At 43.6% G+C, this 10,117-nt stretch overlaps 1 non-coding gene across 1 annotated transcript; it reads left to right on the top strand.

The window, feature by feature from the left end:
• The first annotated feature begins 233 nt into the window (after positions 1 to 233).
• On the top strand, positions 234 to 340 carry LOC123570759 (U6 spliceosomal RNA). Its single transcript, XR_006695004.1, has one exon. It is a non-coding gene; the product is annotated as a U6 spliceosomal RNA (small nuclear RNA).
• Positions 341 to 10,117: the final 9,777 nt, after the last annotated feature.

The following is a 10,117-nucleotide window of genomic DNA, read 5'->3' as shown; positions in this document are numbered from 1 at the left end:
GCAGGAGGATTACATGAACCAGGGAGGCAGAGCTTGCAGTGAGCCGAGATCGCACCACTGCACTCCAGCCTGGGCGACAGAGTGAGACTCCGTCAAAAAAAAAAAAAAAAAAATTCCTAGGAAAGAATGTCATCTGAAAATTTGAGCATTATAGCCCACTGCATTGGTGTAGAAGGGAACAGTTTTAGGCCAGAATGTTCATGTTGGGAAGACACTGTCAAATGAAAACTATTGTGCTCACTTTGGCAGCATATACGCTAAAGTTGGAATGATACAGAGAAGATTAGCATGGCCCCAGTGCGAGGATGACATGCAAATTCATGAAGCATCCCATATTTTCTAATAAGAAAGAAAGAAAAAAAAAAAAACCGGTCAGGCACAGTGACTCATGCCTGTAATCCCAGTTGTTAGGAGGCCAAGGTGGGCAGATCCGTGCCTGTAATCCCAGCTACTTGGGAGGCTGAGGCACAAGAGTTGCTTGAACCCAGGAGGCGGAAGTTGCAGTCAGTTGAGATCCAGCCTGCATCACAGAGCCAGACTCTATATTAGAAAAAAAAAAAAAAAGAAAGAAAGAAAGAAAAGAAAAGAAAAAAACTGCAACTATTGCTTCATATGTGAGGCTCATTCAACACTGCTATGTCTATGAGGACAACTATCCTTACCTGAAACACCTAGTCTATGTAGATGTTTACAAGTACCCAACGCATATTCAATATAGAGATAGTAAAATATCAATTTGTAAATATCTTGTTGCTGAAATTCATAAGGAATATTATCTTTTGGAAATAAAATTGTTAAACCACCTCTATGAGCAGGATAGTACCATCTATACTTGTTCAATGGTTTGCAGGAGGTGGGAGGGAAGGAATTGCAAAAGGTAATATACTAGTGCATTCACACTTGGAAGTTTTCAGACACCGTTTTTCTGCACATTTTGTTTATTTGGTTTTGCTGTGTATCTAGTGTATGTAATGCACAAATGAGTCCTTAATTTTGCAACATCTAGTCTCTAGATGTTAAAAAGGCTGCCAGCCTATGACCAAGTCTTAGTAAAATTGGCTCATTTTGTACAGTTTGTATTGAAATTCACAGGAAATGTTGTCCTCTGTAAATGGCTTTAGGATATGAGTTTGTTCAACCTCTCTAACCATTACACATGCCTGTACTAGTCCTCTGCATTGATGACAGAGAGAAGGAAGTGAGGAGTGTATGGTTCAAGCCCACGATGGTCATATTTAGAAGATACCTCAGATTAAATGCAAAAGCTCAATTACTTTTGCACCAACCTGTAACAATTATGTGTAATTTTAACAGTGCTGTGTATACAGTGGGCAAGTTCTAATATGAAATATCTAGTCTTTCTATATATTTAGAAACGCTTGATGTATTTAAAAGTATAAGTAGTAGGCTGGGTGCAGTGGCTTATGCCTGTAATCCCAGCACTTTGGGAGGCTGAGGCGGGAGGATCACCTGAGGTCAGGAGTTCGAGACCAGCCTGACCAACATGGAGAAACCCCATCTCTACTAAATACAAAATTAGCCAGGGGCGGTGGTGCATGCCTGTAATTCCAGCTACTTGAGAGGCTGAGGCAGGAGAATGGCTTGAACCCGGGAGGTGGAGGTTGCGTGAGCAGGGATCGTGCCATTGCACTCCAGCCTGGGCAACAAGAGCAAAACTCCATCTCAAAAAAAAAAGAAAAGAAAAAAGAAATAGTAGAATAACACTTTGTGTAAGTGGCTTTAAAAAACTAATCAAAATACTGTGTTGGAAGCAGAATTGTGAAACCACCTCTGAGAACAGTATAATCTCTGTGGTTGTTCATTGGGTTCAGGGAGATAGGAGGGAAGATATTATGAAATGTGTTTTGCTACTGTGTACTTGAAAATTTCAGCTTATCAGCCGGGTGCAGTGGCTCATGGCTCATGCCTGTAATCCCAGCACTTTGGGAGGCTGAGGCGGGGCAGATCACCCAATGTCAGGAGTTCAAGACCAGCCTGGCCAGCATGGCGAAACCCCATCCCTACTAAAAATACAAAAATCAGTTGGGTGAGGTAGGAGGCACCTGTAATCCCAACTACTCCCAAGTAGTTGGGAGGCTGAGACAGGAAAATTGCTTGAACCCGGGGGGCAGAAGTTGCAGTGAGCTGAGATCATGCCATTGCACTCCAGCCTGGGCAACAAAAGCGAAACTCCATCTCAAATAAATAAATAAAAAGAAAATTTTCCTTACCCATTGCCCTATATGTTACATGCATTTCACTTAACTTTGTTGTACTGTCTGTATTGTGTATATACTGGACAAATGAGTCTTAATTTTTTAATATCCAGTCTCTGAATATTAGTAAATAACACATTTTGTACAGTTTGTGTTAAAACTCATGAAAAGGCTGTCTTCTGAAAAGGACTTTTGGACATGAAATGATAACGTCTCTCCTAAGTGACAATGTCCCTATATCCACCAGATTGGTGGTGGAGAGGAGTTGGAAGAAATGAAGGATTCAAACCAGAATGTTCCATTGCACTAACAAGGAAGTGAAAATGTAAAAAGAAAAAAAGAAAAGAAACCAGAATGTTCCTATTTAGAAGATACTTTCAGATATAACCATTGCTACATGTGTCATTTATTTAACACTACTGTGTATATAGGAGAAAACTTAAGTCCTTATTTTTTATTTTATTTTATTTATTTATTTATTTATTTATTTTGAGATGGAGTCTCACTCTGTCACCCAGGTTGCAGTGCAGTGGCACAATCTCGGCTCACTGCAACCTCCACCTCCCGGGTTCAAGCGATTCTCCTGCCTCAACCTCCCAAGTAGCTGGGACTACAGGCGCGTGCCACCACTCCAGGCTAATTTTTGTATTTTTAGTAGAGATGGGGTTTCACTATGTTGATCAGGCTGGTCTTGAACTTCCGGCCTCGTGATCCACCCGTCTCAGCCTCCCAAAGTGCTGGGATTACAGACATGAGCCACTACACCCGGCCTAAGTCCTTATTTGAAACATCTACTCTTTCTAGATATTTAGAAGTGGACCAAGTATGTTAAAAGTAGAGGTAGTAAATAATACATTTTGTAGATATCTTTCTGTTAAAATTCATATGAAATATTGTCTTTTAGAAATTGATCACGGCCGGGGGCGGTGGCTCAAGCCTGTAATCCCAGCACTTTGGGAGGCCGAGACGGGCGGATCACGAGGTCAGGAGATCGAGACCATCCTGGCTAACACGGTGAAACCCCGTCTCTACTAAAAATACAAAAAACTAGCCCGGCGAGGTGGCGGGCGCCTGTAGTCCCAGCTACTCGGGAGGCTGAGGCAGGAGAATGGCGTAAACCCAGGAGGCGGAGCTTGCAGTGAGCTGAGATCTGGCCACTGCACTCCAGCCTGGGCGACAGAGCGAGACTCCGCCTAAAAAAAAAAAAAAGAAAAAAGAAATTGATCACACCACTTCTCTGAGCAGTACACATTATTATATTTGTGCTGGTTCAGGGAGGAAGGAGGAGAAAGTTCAAAGGGCTTTATACAAGAGTGTTTCTGGTGAACAACATTTGACCGTTGTCCCTCACGTCTGTGCGTTTAATTTTACTTTGCTGCGTATCTAGTGTATATAAAGGTCAAATGAGTCCTGCTTTACAACATCTAGTCTTTCAAGATGTTAAAGAATTTGCCAGCGTATGACAAAAGTGGAGTTAGTAAACTAATACACTGAGTACTTTACGTTAAAATTCATAGGAAAGACTGTTCTTAAAAACACTTATGAGGCCGGGCGCGGTGGCTCAAGCCTGTAATCCCAGCACTTTGGGAGGCCGAGACGGGCGGATCACGAGGTCAGGAGATCGAGACCATCCTGGCTAACACAGTGAAACCCCGTCTCTACTAAAAATACAAAAACTTAGCCGGGCGAGGTGGCAGGCGCCTGTAGTCCCAGCTACTCGGGAGGCTGAGGCAGGAGAATGGCGTGAACCCGGGAGGCGGAGCTTGCAGTGAGCTGAGATCCGGCCACTGCACTCCAGCCTGGGTGACAGAGCGACACTCCGTCTCAAAAAAAAAAAAAACACTTATGGAAGTGAAATTGTTAAAATTCCTTGTAAGGCCAGCCATGGTGGCTCACACCTGTAATCCCAGCACTTTAGGAGGCCCAGGCGGGTGGATCATCTGAGGTCAGGAGTTTGAGATCAGCCTGGCCAACATGACAAAGCCCCGTCTCTACTAAAAATACAAAAATTAGCTGGGAATACTGATGGGTGCCTGTAATCTCAGCTACTGCAGAGGCTCAGGCAGGAGAATGGCTTGAACCTGGGAGGCAGAGGTTGCAGTGAGCCAAGACTGCACCGCTGCACTCCAGCCTGGGTGATGGAGCGAGGCTCTATCCCAGGCTGGGCTCAGTGGCTCATACCTGTAATCCCAGCACTTTGGGAGGCCAAGGCAGGTGGATCATGAGGTCAGGAGTTAGAGACCAGCCTGACCAACATGGTGAAACCCCATCTCTACTAAAAATACAAAAAAAAAAAAAAAAAAATTAGCCAGGTATGGTGGCACGTGCCTATAATCCCAGCTACTCAGGAGGCTGAGGCAGGAGAATCTCCTGAACCCAGGAGGCGGAGGTTGCAGTGAGTCAAGCTTGCACTAATGCACTCCAACCTGGGCGACAGAACGAGACTTCATCTTAAAAAAATAAATTAATTAAAATTAAAATTTAAAAATCCCTTCTAAGCATTGCAGATGCTTATACTTGTCCCCTGGGTTGATAGAGGTAGGAAGGGGAAGGGTTCTAGGCCAGAATGTTCCTAGTCAGAAAACATATTGAAATTATAGCCTTTGTTATGTATGTGCACTGTTTACTCAATGGTACTGTGTGTATAGTGAAAAACTTCAGTCCTATTTGAAACATCTCATCTTCCTAGATGTTTAAAAATGCACAAAATATGCTAAAAGAACTAAAGTAATACCCTTCAAGTTTTGGGTTTTTTTTAATATTATAGAAGTCGCTGCATTTTGGGGACAGAATTGTTAAAGTTGATGTCTTGGAGGGTATGCTGACTGCTCATTGGGTAGTGGTGGGTGGTGGGGAGGAGGAATTTTGCAGAGAGAAGGGTTCTATGCCCAGGAGTTAGATTAGTTCAGATCGCCTAACCCTCGTTCTATATGCGCATTTTAGTTATTATTGCTGTGCATTAAATAATAAAATAAGTTATAATGCTCAAAGTATGTTAAAAGTAGAGGAAGTAAAATAATCCCTTTATAAATGTGCTCTTGTTCATTTTTACGAACACCTGTCTTCTGGGAGAGACCTTTGTCCCTAGACCTCTTGGAGCTAGACATAGTCCTGTACTTAGTCCCTGGAATGGTGGAAGGAGAAGAGAAAGGGTAGAGGGAAGGGCTCTTCACTAAATACCTAGAAGATGGTTTTAAATTAAAATCATAGGTCTACATGTGCATTTTTAGTAAAGTACTTGTGTTTCTTGAGGACAAAGTTCATTGTTTTGCAACATCTACGCTTAATAGATGTCCCGAGGTGACAGTGTAAGACAGGGGTATCCAATCTTTTGGCTTCCTGGGCCACGCTAGAAGAACTGTTTTGGGCCACACATAAAATACACTAACACTGACGATAGCTGAAGAGCTAAAGAAAAAAAAAATCGGCCGGGCGCGGTGGCTCAAGCTTGTAATCCCAGCACTTTGGGAGGCCGAGATGGGCGGATCACGAGGTCAGGAGATCGAGAGACGATCCCGGCTAACACGGTGAAACCCCGTCTCTACTAAAAAATACAAAAAAATAGCCGGGCGAGGTGGCGGGCGCCTGTAGTCCCAGCTACTCGGGAGGCTGAGGCAGGAGAATGGCGTGAACCCGGGAGGCGGAGCTTGCAGTGAGCTGAGATCCGGCCACTGCACTCCAGCCTGGGTGACAGAGCAAGACTCCGTCTCAAAAAAAAAAAAAAAAAAAAAAAAAAATCACCAAAAAAAAAAAAAAAAAAACAACTCATAATGTTTTAACAAAGTTTATGATTTTTTTTTGAGATGGAGTCTTGCTCAAAAATAAAATAACTGATGATTTTTTTTAACGAGCATTTAATCCATATTGTAAAATACAGAGAAGTAGAGACATGGTGATTAACCCCGAGGGAGAAGGAGTGCTGTCATTTGCTCCTGAGACTGCAAGAGCAGGTGGACGGCTTAAAGGAACCGTGGCTCAGTACCAAAACCTGAAATGCAGGATTCATGAATTCAAGTAATTAATAGTAGGGTTGGAAGTATGAGGTGCGTGGGTGAAAAAGCCCAGGGCAATGGCCAGAAGGGGCAGGTGTGCGAAAGAGGAGGGAGACTGGGGAGGTAAACAGCCAGGACAAGGAAGATAATCAGGAGGGGCATAGGCCATGTCTTTTCCTTCCTTCCTCTTCCACATACCACATTAACACTGTCCTTTAAAGTTCAGATCAAATGTCACCTCCCCCATGAAGGCCTCCCTGATTTCCACAGCTGGCATTGAGCCCTTTCCTCCTCTGTGCTCCCCTGGCTCACTCTCTCCTCCATCTGATCTTTGTCACACTCTTCCTCCTCCTATTTTAACTTCCCCTCCACCCCCCACCCCCAGACAGAGTCTTACTCTGTTGCCCAAGCTTGAGTACAGTTGCACAATCTCAGCTCACTGCAACCTCTGCCTCCCAGGCTCAAGCAATCCTCCCACCTCAGCCTCCCAAGTAGCTGCAACTACAGGCGCACACCACCATGCCTGGCTAATTGTTGCATTTTTTGTAGAGACAGGGTCTCACTATGTTGCCTAGACTGGTGTAGACTGATCCTGGACTCAAGCAATCTTCCTGCTTCAGCCTCCCAAAGTGCTGGGATTACAGGCATGAGCCATTGCACTTGGCCCATATTTTAATTCTTTTAAAAGTTAACTGGTGTAAGTCCTTTGCATTCCAGCTGCCTTGAATAGAGATGTGATGGCTGAAGCTATGGCTACTATCTTGGACCACTGAGAGTCAGCCACCTTTTAGGGAGGGCAGGGCAAAGAGCTGGAAGGACCTGACTACCTCAGGACTCAGTGGGTCAGAAATGCCACCTCAGGCCTGGGCTGCCTATCTCTAGATTTTTATGTGAGAAAGATATATTTTATGTTAAGTCAATTATTTGGGGTCTCTGTTAATTGCAGACAACCCCAATTTTAACTAAAGCATTGGGAATTATTTCTGACTCCTTTTCTACCTTTCTCTGACTCTAATCACCAAATCCATCTGATTCTACCTCCTTGATATGCCCCAGATCTGTAACCTTTTCTCCATCACTGTTACCTCTAGCTGAACTCAGGCAATCAGAATTTCTTGCCTGGATTCCTGTGTAAACCTTCCTTCTACCTAGTCTCCCCACTGTAGGGTCGTTCCTTCCAATCCACCTTTCATATCAGGAACTCAAATTGGCATATATCTATATGTATATATATACACATACACACACACACAAAAAAACTATATGCACACAGACACACACACACACACACACACATGGAAAAGTACAGAATCCAATGTAACAAATACTCAACCCCAAAATGGTGACAATTGTTAATCTTATCTGTATTTTTTCTTTTTCTTTTTTCTTTATTTTTTTTGAGACAGAGTCTTGCTCTGTGCCCAGGCTGGAGTGCAGTGGCACGATCTACGCTCACTGCAACCTCCGCCTCCCAGGTTTAAGTGATTCTGCTACCTCAGCCTCCCGGGTAGCTGGGACTACAGGCACACGCCACCACATCTGTCTAATTTTTGTATTTTTAGTAGAGACAGGGTTTCACCATATTGGCCAGGCTGGTCTCTAATTCTTGACCTCAGGTGATCCGCGCACGTTTGCCTCCCAAAGTGCTGGGATTACAAGCGTGAGCCACCGCGCCTGCCTCTTATCTGTAATTTTTACGAAGCAATATGACAAAGTTGCGTCCCTCCCTCCACAAGGGCAAATACGCTCATGCCCTCCTAATCCTGGATTGAACTATATCCTTGGCATATTTTTTCAAACTTTTACATACACTTATGAATGAATGTATGTTCTGGTTTCATGTATTTTAAAAATATTATCTAAGTGGCACCATATTATATGTATAATTCTATAGTGTGTTTACGTTTTTGAGGTGTTTCCATGGTGACATCTATTGAGCTCATTCATGTTGGTAGTTCTGTAACGCTCCATCATGGGACTGTAGCAGAACATCCATCTCTTCCTCCGTCAATGGGCGACTAGGTTGTTCCGCTTTGCTTTTATAAACAATGCTTCACTGACAGCCTTAAAAATGTGTGAGGAGATCTCTAGGGTTTATACCTGGAAGTGTTATTGTTTTGGGAATAGTCGTTGTTACGGGTTGAAATGTGCCCCCCAAAAAGATATGTTTAAGTTCTAACCTGGGGAACTCATTAATGTGATCTATTTGAAAATAGGGTCTTTACAGATGTAATCAGGCGAAGATGAGGCAATTAAGATATACCCTACCCCAATATGATTGGTGTCCTTAAAAGAAGAGGAGAGACAGACAGGGAGAGAACACTGTGTGACACCAGAGGCAGAGATCAGTGATGCCTCTGACAGCACAGGAATGCCCAGGACTGCAGACAATTGCCAGAAGCTAGGAGAAGCATGGAACAGAGTCTCTGAGACCCCATAAGGCACAAACCCCGCCAACACCTTGATTATTGACTTTTGCCCGCCAGAATTGTGAGTGAATAAATTTCTGTCGTTTTAAACTACCCAGTTCATGGGGATTTGTTACAGCAGCCTGAGCAAACTAATGTACTAGTATGTTTGAAACGCTTGTTTCTTGGTGCCGTAAAGAAACAGCACTTGAACATAAATTTAATTTCCTTAGCAAGGCCATTTTTATACTTTCTGCAGAAAGGGTACACTCGACAGCAGTTTTACCATGAGAGTACACCGAACAAAGGAGACAGGGTCATTTATAAGCTGATGCGTCCACCTTGCTGCTGTGTCCTGTTTTCATTGGCTGGAACGGGTCCTCACATTTTGTATTTGTTCTGATTGGCTAGCGACTTAGAACTTTTTAAAAGAGGCAAAGGCAGAGGAGAGCAAAGGAAGGAGGAAGTAAGTTGTAGAATGCTGAGAATGGTAAAATACAGAAGAGGAACAGGCTATGACCTGATGCTTGCTTGGACCAGTACAAGCATGCCAGGGCAAATATTTAGGCTAAATTGTGGGAGCTAAGAACATAAAGTACATTGATTTCTTTATTATGGCTAGCAGATATTTAAGAATGTCAGTACGGGTCTTTGAATAAATTTTGTTTTTAAGAGAAGTTACTATTTCTTTCTTTCTTTTTTTTTTTTTTTTTTTTTTTTTTTTTTTTTTTTTGAGACGGAGTCTCGCTCTGTCTCCCAGGCTGGAGTGCAGTGGCCGGATCTCAGCTCACTGCAAGCTCCGCCTCCCGGGTTCACGCCATTCTCCTGCCTCCGCCTCCCCAGTAGCTGGGACTACAGGCGCCCGCCACCTCGCTGGCTAGTTTTTTGTATTTTTTAGTGGAGACGGGGTTTCACCGTGTTAGCCAGGATGGTCTGGATCTCCTGACCTCGTGATCCGCCCGTCTCGGCCTCCCAAAGTGCTGGGATTACAGGCTTGAGCCACCGCGCCTGGTCATTTTACTATTTATTTCTAATTAGGGAGCAAAGTCTTTGAAGAAGAACCTCTACTTTACCTTTTACAGGTAGAATCCCAAATCATGGCCTATAGGAGCATAGGTCAAGGTCATATGAGAGCATAAGGGTCTAAGACAGTAAATTGGAGCTGGGCTGGAAGGACCTATAATGTGGCCCTAAGGAGGGGTTTAGACTTTACCATTCAGGCAACATGGAGCCACAGAGGAGATATTAAATTGCCAAGGTACACAGTTCTATCTCGGTTTTATTTTATTTATGTGTGTACTTATTTATTTAGAGACGGCGTCTCACTCTGTTACCCAGGCTGGAGTGCAGTAGCACAATCTTGGCTCACTGCACCCTGAATTAATGGGCTCAAGAGATCCTCCCTCCTCAGCCTTCTGAGTAGCTGGAACCACAGGCATGTGACACCACACCCAGCTAAATGTTTTTATTTTTTTAAGAGATGGGGGTTTCATCTTGTTGC

This window comes from Macaca fascicularis, chromosome 20 (assembly GCF_037993035.2).
Source record: "Macaca fascicularis isolate 582-1 chromosome 20, T2T-MFA8v1.1".
Taxonomy (NCBI): Eukaryota; Metazoa; Chordata; class Mammalia; order Primates; family Cercopithecidae; genus Macaca; species Macaca fascicularis.
The sequence above is the reverse complement of the archived record's forward strand: the minus strand, read 5'-3'. Positions and strand labels throughout refer to the sequence as shown.